At 31.5% G+C, this 15,961-nt stretch overlaps 1 protein-coding gene across 8 annotated transcripts in view; it reads right to left on the bottom strand.

The window, feature by feature from the left end:
- Positions 1-15,961, bottom strand: part of LOC126776764 (brain tumor protein) — a 486,286-nt gene that overhangs the window by 25,684 nt on the left and 444,641 nt on the right. For 5 of the 8 annotated variants that reach the window (XM_050499512.1, XM_050499511.1, XM_050499513.1 and 2 more), the window contains one exon: positions 14,332-14,383. The exons of the other annotated variants lie outside the window; for them this stretch is intronic. The gene's annotated coding sequence lies outside the window, so the exon portion shown is untranslated. The remainder of the gene's footprint in view (positions 1-14,331; positions 14,384-15,961) is intronic. 8 annotated transcript variants of the gene reach the window in all.

Raw genomic sequence — 15,961 nt, 5'->3', positions numbered from 1 at the left:
CACGATCCACTAATCACGGGGTACGAACATGCCATGATGCAAGGATATATATTAATATTATGTAATCATAATATAGATTCCATATAACAACTATTTAAACACAATAGTATGGCGCGTAGCCGTAATTTGTCAAATTTAATTGTAACTTTCAAATGATATAAGTTTAACTTCCTCTTAATAATAAGTACCGAAAATTTTAAGAATCTTATCGTCGTACCTGCACGTGTATGGGAAGTAAATAAAATCCTATTTCATTTGTACGAAGTCGTAACAAGCAGCTACTTGATATATTTACATATTATTATTCTTATTTTAGCCAAAAGACCAGTGTTACCAAACGACATGAGGATATTTAAAACATTGTTTTACTAGTCTCTGCCCGCGGTTTGCTTACGTGTGAAGGGCAGGCGGCAGGTATTACGTACTAACTTATTTTCTTAACCCTTTGATTACGTGTATACAAAATTTCATATTAATTGAATAATTAAGGCTTAAAAGCGTAACAAACAGACACATTTATAAAATTAGTTAGGACCTTAAAGAAAAAAAAAATTCTGATAACGTATGTAGTATTACAGCTAAGTACAATAACTTATCATAAATCAGTCTCATTAGTCAGCATAAACAAAAGCTTTTAATTCTTTAAATATCTTACAGTACAGTAACAGTAACAGCCTGTTAATGTCCCACTGCTGGGCTAAGGCCTCCTCTCCCTTTTGAGGAGAAGGTTTGGAGCTTATTCCACCACGCTGCTCCAATGCGGGTTGGTAGAATACACATGTGGCATAATTTCAATGAAATTAGACACATGCAGGTTTCCTCACGATGTTTTCCTTCACCGTCAAGCACGAGATGAATTATAAACACAAATTAAACACATGAAAATTCAGTGGTGCTTGCCCGGGTTTGAACCCACGATCATCGGTTAAGATTCACGCGTTCTAACCACTAGGCCATCTCGGCTTTTAAATATCTTATGATTACGTAATCATCACCATACCATCTGAGATTGATATCAAGTGATTCGGTATTATCATCGCAAACAATATAATCAAACGAATAATGATCGCATGTGAATCGATACAATCAATCCGTGTGTTAGTTAAATAGAACACTAGATGTTACCTCGCCTATTGTATACGATTCTTGAGCAATCGATGTCAAAACGTCTTGAATGACTCCACGATAATGTATTTTCAGTATGATGTGTTCGTTAAATAAACCGTTTGATTGATTTTATAAACGATTTGTGTTCGAATTCGTATAGTGTGAATATTAATTAATAGTGTTCGATGATGGTTTGAAGGTATTGTATTACGAAAATACTTACCCATGTATTTAACATTCTCACTTACTATGCGAGAGCATAGCGTCGACTGCATTTGAGGGTATTAACTTTGGGGGTTTGTTTGTTGCTTTAATATATGAGCGGGACATATTTATTTGTCTAGTTTTACTTAAAGTCTATCTCATATTTTGTTCCGATAAACGATTTCTAAACTATTGATATTAAAGATATTAACGAAGTGTCTTGTATCGTTATTCATAAATTTAACTTTTTTTAAATATTCTAAAACACGCTAATAATAATAACGCAATTCGCAACAATAACAAAGTTTCAACTTAATAGGATGAATGTTTTAAAAACGACCAAGAAAAAAAATTTTTTACGTCACTACATATTATATAAATAAGTCCTAACGACGCGTCTGTCTCTCTGAACGTGATGAACTTAAAGCTTTCCACCAATAGACGTAGTGATTCACGAGGAAGTTTTAGGTGCATAATTATTGTTGTGTTCCGGTTTGAAGGGTGAGTGAGCCAGTGTAATTACAGGCACAAGGGACATAAAATCTTAGTTCCCAAGGTTGGTGGCGCTGTGGCTATAAGCGATGGTTGACATTTCTTACAATGTCAATGTCTAAGGGCGTTTGGTGACCACTTACCATCAGGTGGCCCATATGCTCGTCCACCTTTCTATTCTATAAAAAAAAAATTAATATTTTGTTTAAATTCGATGAAATATGACTAGCTTCCTAGCGTGCGCCGAGTAATTTATTTTATGTAGGACTTTATTCTACCCGTGCAAATCCGGGACAGGTAGATATACAGATAAGTTATACTGCACATAACTTTTAAAATAATTACCTAGTTTACTGCAAAAATATAATATTACAAATATTCGTCCTATGAGAAATAATTCCACAGGCCATTAGATATCAATAATAGGCATGTGTGAATGCACCTTTACTGAATGACTCGTACAAATGATTCTTCGCATCTGCACATTCATCCCGTATTCACGAGTAACGTCAGCTTTACGATCGGTATCTCATCTCATTCTATTTATGAATTCTATAAATCGATAAATTACATTTTCAATTGACAGTAAAAATCATTCCTAAAGTGTAACCGTTTGTTAAGCTTTAATAATGGTTTAACGTAACTTTCATATTCATAATATTTGTTATTTTTTTTAACAAGAGTTCTAAAGGGTTGTTATACTAACACATTTTCTACATTATATTATTAACAGAATTTCAATAATTTCTTCTGCTATCGGTACTTTATGAATGTTTTAGGGTAACGTTTGCGAGTAGTTGTATACAGGTGCGTTTAATTCGGGTTCAGGTTTTGTACGCAATTATTTTAACTTAATTATGTTATATGAAAATATTCGTCAGATTGTAATATAGTCTTTAATTTGAAAGACATAAGAGTTGATTTACAATAATGTCACTATTGAATATTATCGTTTTGGAAGACAATTAAAGGGAGTTGTATGTTATACGAGGAAACTTAGAGGTTATAATTTATTTACAAATGTTCTTGGTTTGAGTTTGGTATTTATAATAGATACTAGAGTGCACACGCATGTTATGTAAGGGGGAGATTTTGGTGTCGGGGGGAGGGGTTATTATAAATAGTCCTTCCTCAGGGTTGAAGCTTGCTTCATATAAAATTTCATCAAAATCTGTTAAGTGTTCTATCCGTGAAAGCGTAACAGACCGAGTTACTTACGAATTTATAATATTACAGATGTAGTAAAATAATGAAATTTAAATCAAATATCATCATTAATTCTTACGTATATAATATAATACCATTCGATGATGAAGTAAGCAGTATAATTTTAAGTTCTGAAACTATGATGTTCTTAGTGCCTTCATATATTACTGAAACCTTGAAACTAGAACAAAGAGAATTAAAATTAATGTTTTCGTCAGATATATATGAATGATTGCTGGATCTCGTGTCGGTTTATTAGCTGTATGTAATTTATACAAATTAGCATTTCTTATCATTTTTTTAAATAGTACACTGTCTTGCTGGTTCATCCTAGGTAGAATCCACATTCCGAACTGGTTGTTAATCTTAAAGATTTAAAAGTACTTGTAAAAATCTATTTAAATAGAATTATTTTAATTCTATTTGAAAACTGTTAAGCCGTTTATCAGACAAAGGTATTCGACATTACAGTTATATAAAATTAATATGTGAAATTATGTTAATATAATTCAACTACACTTATCGTTTTTATATTTAATGCTAAAGCGATTAAAAGAAAATATCAATTAGGCGATATCGACAGTTTGCACAACACTATCTCGCACCCCACTAGACCTATATCGATAACAGTCACTGATATGTTCGTTCGTTAAAAATCAATACGTAATTCAGAATAAAAAAGCACAATGTACACAAACAGATATGATAAAAAAATATTTTCAGAGACCAATATTTAGATATAGAAGACTCGCAGTTACATTGTACTATTACTGTAATGCTAAAACCGTAAAATGGTGACGTACTATTTTGGTGTGTGTTTTCTTGAAATGTTATTATTATAATGGTCAATGTTGCATATCACTTTCTGACATTTCACGACCGTCTTATGCGGTGAATTTCATGTCTTAAATAATAGCCCACTGAAATATAATAGCCCAATAAAATAAATTGAGAAGATAAATCAATTGCATTGTTTTTTTTTATATCATTTATTACTGCTATCTTTAAAGTGTCAGGATCTTACAAATAAGAACGTTTTTAAGAAATCTTTGTTTTTAAGACATTAGTAAATGTGTTGAGACGGAAAACAGGGTTTAAATCTTGTATATATGCAAGTTAATCTCCCATTGCCTGTTGCTCGATTGTTTCATGGCATTTTTACAAATGTCTGTTCCGAGGGGTAATGGGACAAATGCTCCTCCATGTGCTATTAATTCAGTATTGGACGTGTGCACACCGTAAATTCTGATAAAATTACCTGGATTTATATAGCGGTTTTGAAGGTTAAGGATTTATTTGAGTTTTTTTTGAGATACCATGGTGTGATGGAAGAGACAATATGAGATAAAACCGATACTTTATCCGTCAATTTTAAAACATCTATTATCAGTAGATCAAAAACCTTTCCCATTAAAGAACACATATCAATATTTGAGGTATTTTGGTATCTATTTTTCTGATTAACTAAACATAGGTAATTTGATTCAAACCAATTATCAAATGTTTTTTTTAAGATTATTGGTTATTCATTAAAATCCAGGGTCAAAGTTCTCAAATAAAAGACAATGGTTTGCAATCAGACCTAACCAAAATCGGATTGTCGCAAGGAATTCATTCGGCGAAGTTTTAGGACGAAAAGCCAATAAAACGTTAAGGGATTAAGTCGGAACTTTGGTTCGGGTTTAGTGGATCGATTGTGCTGTGTATTCTTTGTTTTGTCCTAAATATACGAAGAATTCTTATTGTTACAAGTTAGTCCAATGTTTGTCCAAATGTTGGATACACGAGATCATCGTAATAGTAGTGTATTCAGAAAAACGTACCATTTATTTTCAAAATACATATATTCGAGCTGTTTTTAATATTCGTTTCATTTTTTTATATATTTAAAATATTTTGATACATGTACGAGGATAGCACAGTAATGAGGTTATATATAAAGTTATATAATTATTGTGTCTCATGTTTGAGAGCTATCAATGATGTTTCAGAGCACTTAAAACTATACTACATACATACAAGGTACATACAGGTACCTAAAATAGTGCTTTTACCATTTTTATAGTTTAACAGAAGCATTTTACACAGGGCATTAATTTGGGCTGGTCGGTGTTTTAAAGAGAACATTTGTACTGCTAGCTATTAAACTAAAAGCGAGTCACACATTAGTTCATTAAATTGAAGCAAGATTGCAACGATGAAACGAAAATTGTTGATTTTTAAAAATTGACTTTTGAAGTATTTTATAAAACTATATAATTTTTTTATAAAGTGACTGACGATATATAAGACGGAGTAAATTTCATTATTTTTTTTTAACAAATGTGATTGGTCGTTGTTAGTCGCGTAATGATGTTTTTTTCGTTTTATGAAGATGAAAATAAAAATTCTCCTCTAAAATTTTTATAATGATCTCATATTTTTCTTTATTTGTCAGATAGCAAAGTTATTTACGTGTTGTTAAGAGTTTTACCGACATCTGTCATTTGATTTAGAAAATAAGTCGGCGGAATCCAATAATATGATTGATCTACGTATATAAAATGGTGTTTAAAGAGAGAATCCTGAAAAAATCTAAAACATAATGACAGGATCCTGATAATTAGAAAATACTCACGAGCGAGCTTTTATAAGTTGATTTTTATTCTAAGGAATCTTTAATGGAGAGAATTGTTGTATGCTTATTATGACAATAGTTTTTTTTATCATAACTATATATAAATATATATTTAAATGAACTGAACTGGCTGATATAATGTTTTTATGAAATAACTGGTAACATATCTTAAAAAGAATATCAATAACTTAAATATGAGGATTAAATATACATATATATATTTTTATCTTTTTTTACCTTTTACTGCACTGAATGTTTGTGGTGGTAGAATATGTACAAGGCGTAGACTGAAAAGCAGCCTAACTGCGACCTTTTCACTAAATTATCAAATATAAAAACTCTTTTTTCTTTGTGTCTTTTGTTAGTGAATAAACTTATTTTATTATATAAATATATTTTATATAATAAGTTAATTGTTATTAGATAGGTATTTTTTACAAAAATAAAAGTCATAGGAAGTATATATTGAAGTAAAAAGTTTAAAAAAAAAGAAAAATTTAAGCAGCCTGTGTATTTAAGCTTCATATATTTTGATCTACACTTTTCTTTATTAGAAAAACGCATTCGTGTAAGAAATATATAAATATAAAAAATCTGCCAATGTCATAACCGATACTTTCTCAGAAATTCAATTTCTACATCAAATTCGCCGACGGGAATAACCGTAGAATTTGAAAATCAACTCGCCGACAATGAAGAAACGCACAAAGAACGGCTTTGTGAAAATCTATTGGCAATACTCGAAAATACGTGTTCAATCAATCATTTTAGATCATCCATCAACAATTCAGAACGTTCAACAAGTAAAACAAAACTGTTATCGCGGCAGCCCTGACTCTCAGTCACAATGGCAACACCCTTCAAAATACGTTGTGTGCGTCACTCTTATTAGTGTGTGTGGCGAGCCGTGTCTTTATTTACGGGGCGTAAAGACGGTTACACACGTAACGGATCGTTTTACATACCAGTAATTACGGTTAACATTGGATTTTAAGTATTTTTTTTATATTATCTATAAACAAATTGTTTTTTTTTATCTGAATAGTATGTTTTCTTTAGCATGAAGTGTATCCTTTAATCATAAAAGGTTCTAGCAATGTTTTAGTTATCTGTTATTTTTTAAATAATAATTCTACTGTCGTTTATAAAAATAAGCTGTAATCATCGAATCAATGCAGGAGTTAAATATATCTTTTTATGACACGCGTTGCAAAAACCGCCCCACCCCGTGTGGAGCCGGTTTAAGCCACTCGTTAGGGCTGGCAGATGTGAGAGCTTGCAGCTGTCATGCCCCTCGAGCTATAAAGTATTGTATAGTTTTATATAATATGGCACGCGCTTTCACTAAATTATGCATTATTATTATGTTTTTTAATACTTTGTATCGGGTGCAGTTGCTATGTCGCGGGCACGGTTACTGAGTTATGAATCAGGGACATATGATATGTTCGAGAATGCGTCATCGGTGTCCGGTGTCACTTTACTTTCATTGGGACTGATTGTTTTATTTTTAGTTTCTAAGTGAAATAATTTAAATCGTATCCGTAATGGTTGAGAATATTTTTTTAATTTCGAAAATGTAAATAGTTCTCTGGATATTTAAAGACGTTTTTATGATTAGTTTTACTGAAATTCGTTAAGATCGTTTTGACGTGTCACGAGGAAGCAATGTAACGGTAAATGTTTTCAGGAATGACGTTGTTGGCTCAGATGTTAATGACAGACTAGCGATAAAACCTTAATAATGTTAGTATATTTACAGCGAACATTTATATAAATCACTCTCTCAATCGCCAAGTACACAACTAGTATTAAACCTATCTCATTCGTATGCATGAAAATTACAACAGCATCTGATTAAACGTTGACATCATTATTCCTTGCCTCATTTTGCTATTTATTTTGAGAGTTCTCTAGAAACTCAAACCGGGTACGTGATGGACGTTACGTCTCTTTCTATCATTACCGGTTTATTATGTCTATCCTTGTCCAACAAACACGGCACATCCAAAACAAAGTGCACCCCTCCATCACGCAGATACAGCGTGTGTACGTGGACATAAATTTTATTAATGTAACCACTTCATCTCTTGTGTTCCGCCTTTATACAGAAATTAGCTTTCTAAGCCTCTGTCGACTATTATATTTGAAAAATTGATACATTTATAAGTAATAGCGAGCTGTATCAATATTTAAACGTAGAGGGAAAAAAATGCTCATCATGAAAGTTAATTTTGTGTTGGAACTATTTTAGTTTGAAAAGTAAGCTATGATGAATTTCAATTTAAAGAAAATTAGGAATGATTCATACATTAAAGTTTCATATAATATTTAATAAAGATGAAAATACACGTGAGACACAAATGAAACCGATAATCAACACAAGTCTGAATAAATGACTTTACGTCGGTTTATGTTTGTGCACGACAAACAAAAACCAATTAAATACTGATTGGATCACGGATGCCTCCGCATAATCAATGTATATTTCTGATAATCTCCAAATAATATCAATTTTTTATTAGAAATTCTTCAAAAATCTTTACCACGTTTAAGCCCGCGTGTGGGGTGTGGGGTCTGTTGGGTGTCATGTCTTATTTTGTACCCCCTGAAAACGTTTATGTAAAATTTTATAATGATCAACCAACAACCTCGCTATCGCATAACTGTTAATGAATAATTGTTTAAAGTGGACATACTTCATAATATAAACTGGAAAAAATAATAATATTCGATGTATTTATATCTATTCAAACTTTATAATGTAACTGACATACAAACGCCATGACAGTTTGTTCAGTAATTAAATATGTATTACTGGTGGTAGAGCTTTGTGCAAGCTCGTCTGGGTAGGTACCACCCACTCATCAGATATTCTACCGCAAAACAGCAGTACTTGGTATTGTTGTGTTCCGGTTTGAAGGGTGAGTGAGCCAGTGTAATAACAGGCACAAGGGAGATAACATCTTAGTTACCAAGGTTGGTGGCGCATTGGTGACCACTTACCATCAGGTGGCCCATATGCTCGTCCGCCTTCTATAAAAAAATAAATTAAAAAAAATGTATTCATATGTCACGAAATTTTAAATCGGAAATTCTCTATACTTAATCTTTGTAGCAAATATTTAGAATTTTGATTGTTTTTTTTTCTTTAATAAAAATTATCTAATAACCATAATATTTTAATTTTAAATATGATACCAACATGTGTAAAATCTTTTATATATAAATCAAGCTGTATTAAACGATATTATATTTCAAATTAATTACTTTTTCGTTTTAATGTTAAAAAATAATAGTCAAATGTGAATTTTTATGAAACATCGTTATAAATTAGACGTGGGCGTCACAGAGGGTATACATTCGATATTTCGACCCTCCCTTCGCTATTTGTCTTATGTACCTAATATCACTCATATACGGACTGGACGGACGTCGCACCCTAACTATCGTGTTACAATCGATACGGATGGACTTGTAAACACACATGACATATATATGTACGTTTGTTAAAATCGTAAACAGCTATGCGTCAAACATTTGATTATTATTAATTCGAGTGGAATTGTAATTTTTAATTACGACAAAGTATAGGCATGTTTTATATAATACAAACTGTATTTAAAAAATAAAAAATTACAAAAGTTAAAGATTCTTTATAATAATAAAGTTCTTTTAAATGACTAAAAAAATCTTTAGAAGGAATGTGTTTGAAGTGACGTCATAGCCTATAACACTTAATCACTACCCATAATCATTTTGTAACCTGGTAACAAACGTTAATTAACCAAGTGTTAATTGTTAAAAGCAATTAGTTTTATAACGTAAAGATTTTATTTAATTGAATTTAAAAAAGTAAATGTTTTTATTAAACACTCATAAAAATATTGCCTGAAGTTAATTTAATGTATGTTTTATCCGTCATAAAATACGATGCTGATTATTTACTATTTGAATTACACTTAGCTTCGATTAATCTATCTGATGATTAATGAAGGAATCTGGTGTGCAATCTGTGCCAAAATATACCAGTTAATATGACAGGTCTATAATAAAGTCATATATTTTTACTCTTTCAAATGTAAAAAGAACAAAATAACTACGTTGTCGTCTATCAATTAAGTTTAGTTTAATTGAAAGCGTAGCTTGTTTAATGACACGCAAGGCATTGTGTAATTCCCTTTCGTCGTCGGCCATTTTGAATCTCGAAATGTCATTTTTCGCGCCTTTTTTGACGTTATTGTGCGTTTCGTTGCGCGTAATGTGCGATTTGTCGGTTGATAACATCGTTCTTTGTTAGTCGAGTTCCGTTTTACGCTGAACATTTTTGCTTAGTCAGCCATCAAGAAGTACGCTCGTTGTCAAGCGAGTAAACGAGACGACGCGACGTTTAAATGTTTTCAGAAATTAATGACTCATTCTAATTTAATGTAATGTAGCCACGTGACAACGTTCATTCGTCTCTGTTTACATAAATAACCATTTTCATTCATAAGATGAAACATTACTAGTAGATATGTATATTTTAGTCGCTTAATATCAATTAGAAGTATCATTAAAAATATGCTGAGTAGACTACTTAATAGGTAAAAATAAAATAACTTAGGATCGGTGTTTCTTAATTATATATCGATAATAATAGACCGTAAATGTCCCACTGCGGCATACCTCACTCTTTCCTAAACGAGAAGGTGCCCCTAGTCTACCACGAGTCTTGACGGTCGTAAGATTGTCATGTTCTCTTTTAAATACATAATTAGCTAGTACTAAATAGCCATTCTTATGATTTAGACTGGGATAAAACGATTAATGGTATCAATATTTATGATAAAAACGTAAATTTTAATCAACATTTATTTTGAACACAGAACGAAATGGTATTATTATAACAATTGAACCCTAAATTCTCCTTTAGAAAGCTAACAAATGAAAGGATTACTCAATTCATTCCCTGTAATCTATACTCCCTTTATAGTTCTATCCCTTTCACTTGCAATGAATTTGATGGATGCGAGAGAAGGATAAGGTTGTTATTATGTCGGGCTAAATTGGTTTCGGTCACCCTTCACAATTGCAAAGCAAATTCGTATGACACGTGCCAGACAGGGGACCAAGCCACGCAAATGAATATATTGCGCGCGTACAACCGTTGTTGGGTGCATTTACTTTTACTTTATGTACAGTAACAGTACAATAACAGCCTGTGAATGTCCTACTGCTGGGCTAAGGCCTCCTCTCCCTTTTTGAGGAGAAGGTTTGGAGCTTATTCCACCACGCTGCTCCAATGCGGGTTGGTAGAATACACATGTGGCAGAATTTCAGTGAAATTAGACACATGTAGGTTTCCTCACGATGTTTTCCTTCACCGTCAAGCACGAGATGAATTATAATCACAAATTAAACACATGAAAATTCAGTGGTGCTTGCCTGGATTTGAACCCACGATCATCGGTTAAGATTCAAGCGTTCTTACCACTGGGCCATCTCGACTACTTTATGTGCAAGAGGTTATTTTAATCGACAGCTATTGTTATATTTTTTTAATTCGAATGTCGCCTCATGTCGCTAGGGCAACACTTTTTTGCAAATATAATGTTGCAAATTATGTAGGAACTTAGTTTTAATAATTTATTTGAATCATGTAAAATATTTAAATATTTTTATTATTATAGATAACAAAATTTATTTTAATATATTTTTTAATAGTTTTAAATCAAATGTTTTCGAAGCTTTAGATCTTTTAAACAAAATCATTTATTTTATTTTAAAATCAATTAAATACAAACAAGTATCTTATATAACATTTTAGTTCTCCATTTATATATAATTTCAATTTATCATTAATTAGTTTTAGCGATAAGTACAATATTATACATTGGATAATTAAATGTTATTTTATTAATGATATTTGGTATTGTGTTGCGTGTCACATCATTAAACATAAACTAGGCATTCATTATTAATTTGAAAATTATATCACGTTTCAAACGTAAAATTAAAGCGCTTGAAATGTTTTGTTATTCAACTGTTGGTATAATTTTGTAACTATCAGTCTTATTTTGAGAAATGATTTATATGCTTATTATATATATATTTTTTTGATTTAATTAGTTTGGTCAAAATACGTAGGAACGAAATAGATAGGCGATTTCTACAATGTTAATTTAAAAAAATATCTTAAGCTAGTTTTATGTATGGGTTGAATTAATTGGTATATTTAACTTTCCCAACAACCAAAATGGTAGAACCTTTTAGATTCTATGAACAGATGTTCAAAACGAAAAACATTTTAATTTCATTACATTTACATGTTTCTAATCGTAAACATTGGGTCACGCACCTCCCCGAGGACTACTGAACTTCTAGTCACTATGCAATCTCATCTTAAATCGAATCATACGAAAGAAGCCTCTATTAGAATGTAATAAGGTTCAACATTTAGAGTAGGTCCTGTAAGCGTGGTTTGATTACGTAATTTCTTCCTGAATATGGATTTGGAGACGAATCGCCTTGCAAGGGAGTTTGTGTAACGAACTAATACGGGAAATGCATCATAAACAGGATAGCCAGTGTTGCAAGATTGAATACAAATGAATGCGATAAAACACATATATTTATATATTTTTTTAAATAAAACAAATGATACAACAACGATATCATTCGAATATCGTATTTTTTCAGTTACTGACCTTCAGACTCAAAATATTTAACAAGAAAAGTATAATTAATTTAATATGTTACTACTATGTTAATACTATGTTTTAAAAACTAATAAAAAACATAGAAGCCGATATTAATTCTCGTTTTTCAAATATTGAAAAATAGAACTTATTGTGCTACAGATAAAAAAGCGAGATTTCGATTCGGTAAGAACAAAAGTATATTCCATTGGTTTGTTGGTTTTAAATATTTTTTCTTCTGATACCTATTACGTAAGGTAACTAGAGCTAACGTAAGATATATAAAGATAACTTCGCTATAAAGTACCTATAGGCTGAATGTAGAGGATAAAAAGATTCAACGTCGCATTATCGGCGAGAACATTAATTTTCTGCGCCCACAAATAGTCGGGTGTGATACAAGATAAAAGAAAATATTGGATAATAAAAATATATTGATTTAACACTTCCCACATCAGCGGTTAATGTTAATATTATTAAAGTTGTTGATAATTCATCGTACACAGCGATGAATGAAACCTGAGTATATATTTAACACGTTTAACTAATCCGCATTGGAGTAGTGATGGAGTGAGCTCCAAGCCTTGGCAAAAAGGAGAGGAGGCCTTAGCCCAGCCGTGGGACAGGTTGATATTTAACTAGGTAAAGTACATAAAGAATTAAAAATATATGTTTAATTTTTATCTAAATGACTTTTCAAATAAGACATATTTAAAATTTTAATAGAATATAAGATATTCATAGATTTAACGAACCTTTTATTATCTTATCGAAGATCAAATTGTTTCCGAAAACTGACTTCGAAAAATGTCGATGCCGTAAGTCTTTAAGTTGTGCCACAATTTCCACGGAGACAGAGGATTTGGAACCCTTCGGTATAATCTGTCTTTAACATATTGAATATTGGGGACTAGGAACTTCGTAATTTCACATCAAACAATATTCACTATTGAATCAGAAAAAGGTATTTCCTTATATTATTATTTCTTAATCTTGCTACACATATATATATATATATATATATATATATATATATATAGCTAATCGTTCCAGCTTTGCACGGGTAGATAAGAAAAATGTATTTTAGATAGGATTTGCTTGAAATCCGTTCTGAGTCTTAGACGTAGACGCTCGTCTTTGTCGGGGAAGGAGTAACTGTGATAAATTTTAAGTCAATCAGGCGGATAGTTTAGATCTCGTGATAAGTGGTATTTCGCTTATATATAATATTATAACTGACTCACGGACTGGCATATCAATGCCCAGCCCAAACTTCTGGGGCTGGGGCTACTAGCACCATGAAAATTTGCATACGGGTACCTTTTACGCGATACAATTACTGGTAGTCTATGTATCGCGTAAAAGGAAGGATTTTTGAAAATTTAACTCCTAAGTTGGTGATAAAGGAGATAAAAGTCGGTGTGAAAATCCTTCATTATTAAAGCAAGAGCTTTTAAATTAGTATTAATTAATTCTGAATTATGACGCGAGCGAAGCCGCAGGTAAAAGCTTTCATATATAACATAAAAATAAATATTTTTCTTATGTAATCATGTATATGATGGGCCGGTAGGCGTGGTTGGTTGATATTTGCCTTTCACACCGAAGGTTGTGGTTCGATTGCTACCCAGGACAGATATTTTTGTGTATGAACATGTCTGTTTGTCCTGAGATTGGGTGTAATTATTTATATAAGTATGTATTTACAAAATAAAAGTAGTTTATGTAACATCAAAATTAGTCCACTTCCCTGTTAAAACAGTAGTGGAAACTTAATTGGCATAAGTGTTAAAATATGATTATTATATTAAGTTGTAATATACGATATGCTGTATGTTTCCCTAATAAATAAATAAATAAAAAAAAAAAATGTAGTATATCAGTTGTCTGGTTTCCATAGCACAAGCTCTGCTTAGTTTGGGATCTGATGGCCGTGTGTGAATAATGTCCCAGGATATTATGTATTATATTATATCGATTTGTTTCGGAAAGTAATGTATAAGCAAAAAAATTATTTTTAATTACCGTCATGTCTTCGTAGTTAATAATAATTCTTGCTTGCAGATCAGCTACTTACCTGGAAAAAATTGAAATAATCGTTACTGGACATATTATAGCTAGATAGAACATATTATAGACTAATACATACATGTATATTATAAATGCATAACAAACTGCTTACTCAAATCAAAGAAATATGACAAATATATTTTTATTTCAAACATGTTTTTAATAAAAAAATAACAATATTATTAACCTATAGAAAAACATTTATATAATCCAACTTATATGTAATTAATTCTTTTGTTACAAACGAGTCGAATAAAGTTAAGAAAAATATATACATATACAAGAAATGTAAAAAAATTTTTTACTTAAAGAGGATTTAAATTATTAAGACATTGTGTATTAAGACAAGGTGTGTTGCCTGGCACTTTAGCATTATTACAGTTAAAAACTTTCCTGAAGTTGGGATTCGTGGAAATTGGCACTAAATAGTGGGGGCGTATTGCAAGCCTCTGGCGCCGAGCCAAAAGCATCCGTCTATTTCTTTACACTTAGAAGAAATTGTAAAAAAAATGCCAATAGACGGCAAAAAAATTCTTATCTCTTACGAAACGTAAAATTTAATGCGCAGAGTAAGCTTAAAATTAGTGAATGATATGTATGTGATAATTCTTTAAAAAATAACAGTAATTTTATTGAAACATGTTTAACATAATTCACTTGATGGTTAGGCTTTATGCAAGTCCATCTGGATAGGTACAATCCACTCACCATTTATTTCACCGCTAAACAGCAATACTTAGTATTGTTGTGTTACTGTTTAAAGGGTGACAACAATGCACAAGGGATATGAGATCTTAGTTCCTAAGGTTGGTGGCACATTGGCTTATCGCTTATTGCTATCGCTATCTATGGGCGATGGTGGCCACTTATCAAGTAGCCCATTTGCCCGTCCGCCTACCTATAAGAAAAACTGTTCAATTTACCAACAGCATAACCATTTTATTGGGAATGTTGACAATTTGTTTCCGTATACAAGCAGTTTGAACATTGAGAATACATCCGATATTCCCAAAAGAAAAACGATAAAGAATTGGTTCAAGGCTTAGGGAAGCGATATTGCGATCTCACGATTGTTTGCCGATTATTGAGCATTACCATTTACACGATTTCGAGTATTTACCATATTTTTCATGGAACTGATACGTAAAATTTCTTAAACATTATCATACCATTGGATTTCGGACTAAATATATTTGTATACGAATTGTTTTACGAAATTTTGTTTTTTATCTTTAAGCGATTTAAGCTTATTCTCGAAAGGTATGTTAGACAAATTACGTTTTCTTTGTTAAATAATACAAGGGACATTTTATTGCGAGGTTATTGAACAGGAAACAAGGCAGAATGGTGCAAACAAATTGACCGACTGTCGCCGACAGCTGGAAATAAAATCCGACTTGAATTTAGAGGCCTTTTGTAGAAAACTTGTAAAACGCAATTTGTATCCTCTTGGGTATTTCTCGTCACAAAAAGGTCTGAACACAAATTGAAGAAAACTATGTGACAAATACGATAAATATTTTTAATGTTGAATCGTTTGGACTATAAGGATATAAAGTCCAAAACAGCATCTTTATTTTCTTTA

This window comes from Nymphalis io, chromosome 21 (genome assembly GCF_905147045.1).
Source record: "Nymphalis io chromosome 21, ilAglIoxx1.1, whole genome shotgun sequence".
In the NCBI taxonomy this organism is placed as follows: domain Eukaryota; kingdom Metazoa; phylum Arthropoda; class Insecta; order Lepidoptera; family Nymphalidae; genus Nymphalis; species Nymphalis io.
This window is presented reverse-complemented; position numbering and strand designations above follow the sequence as displayed.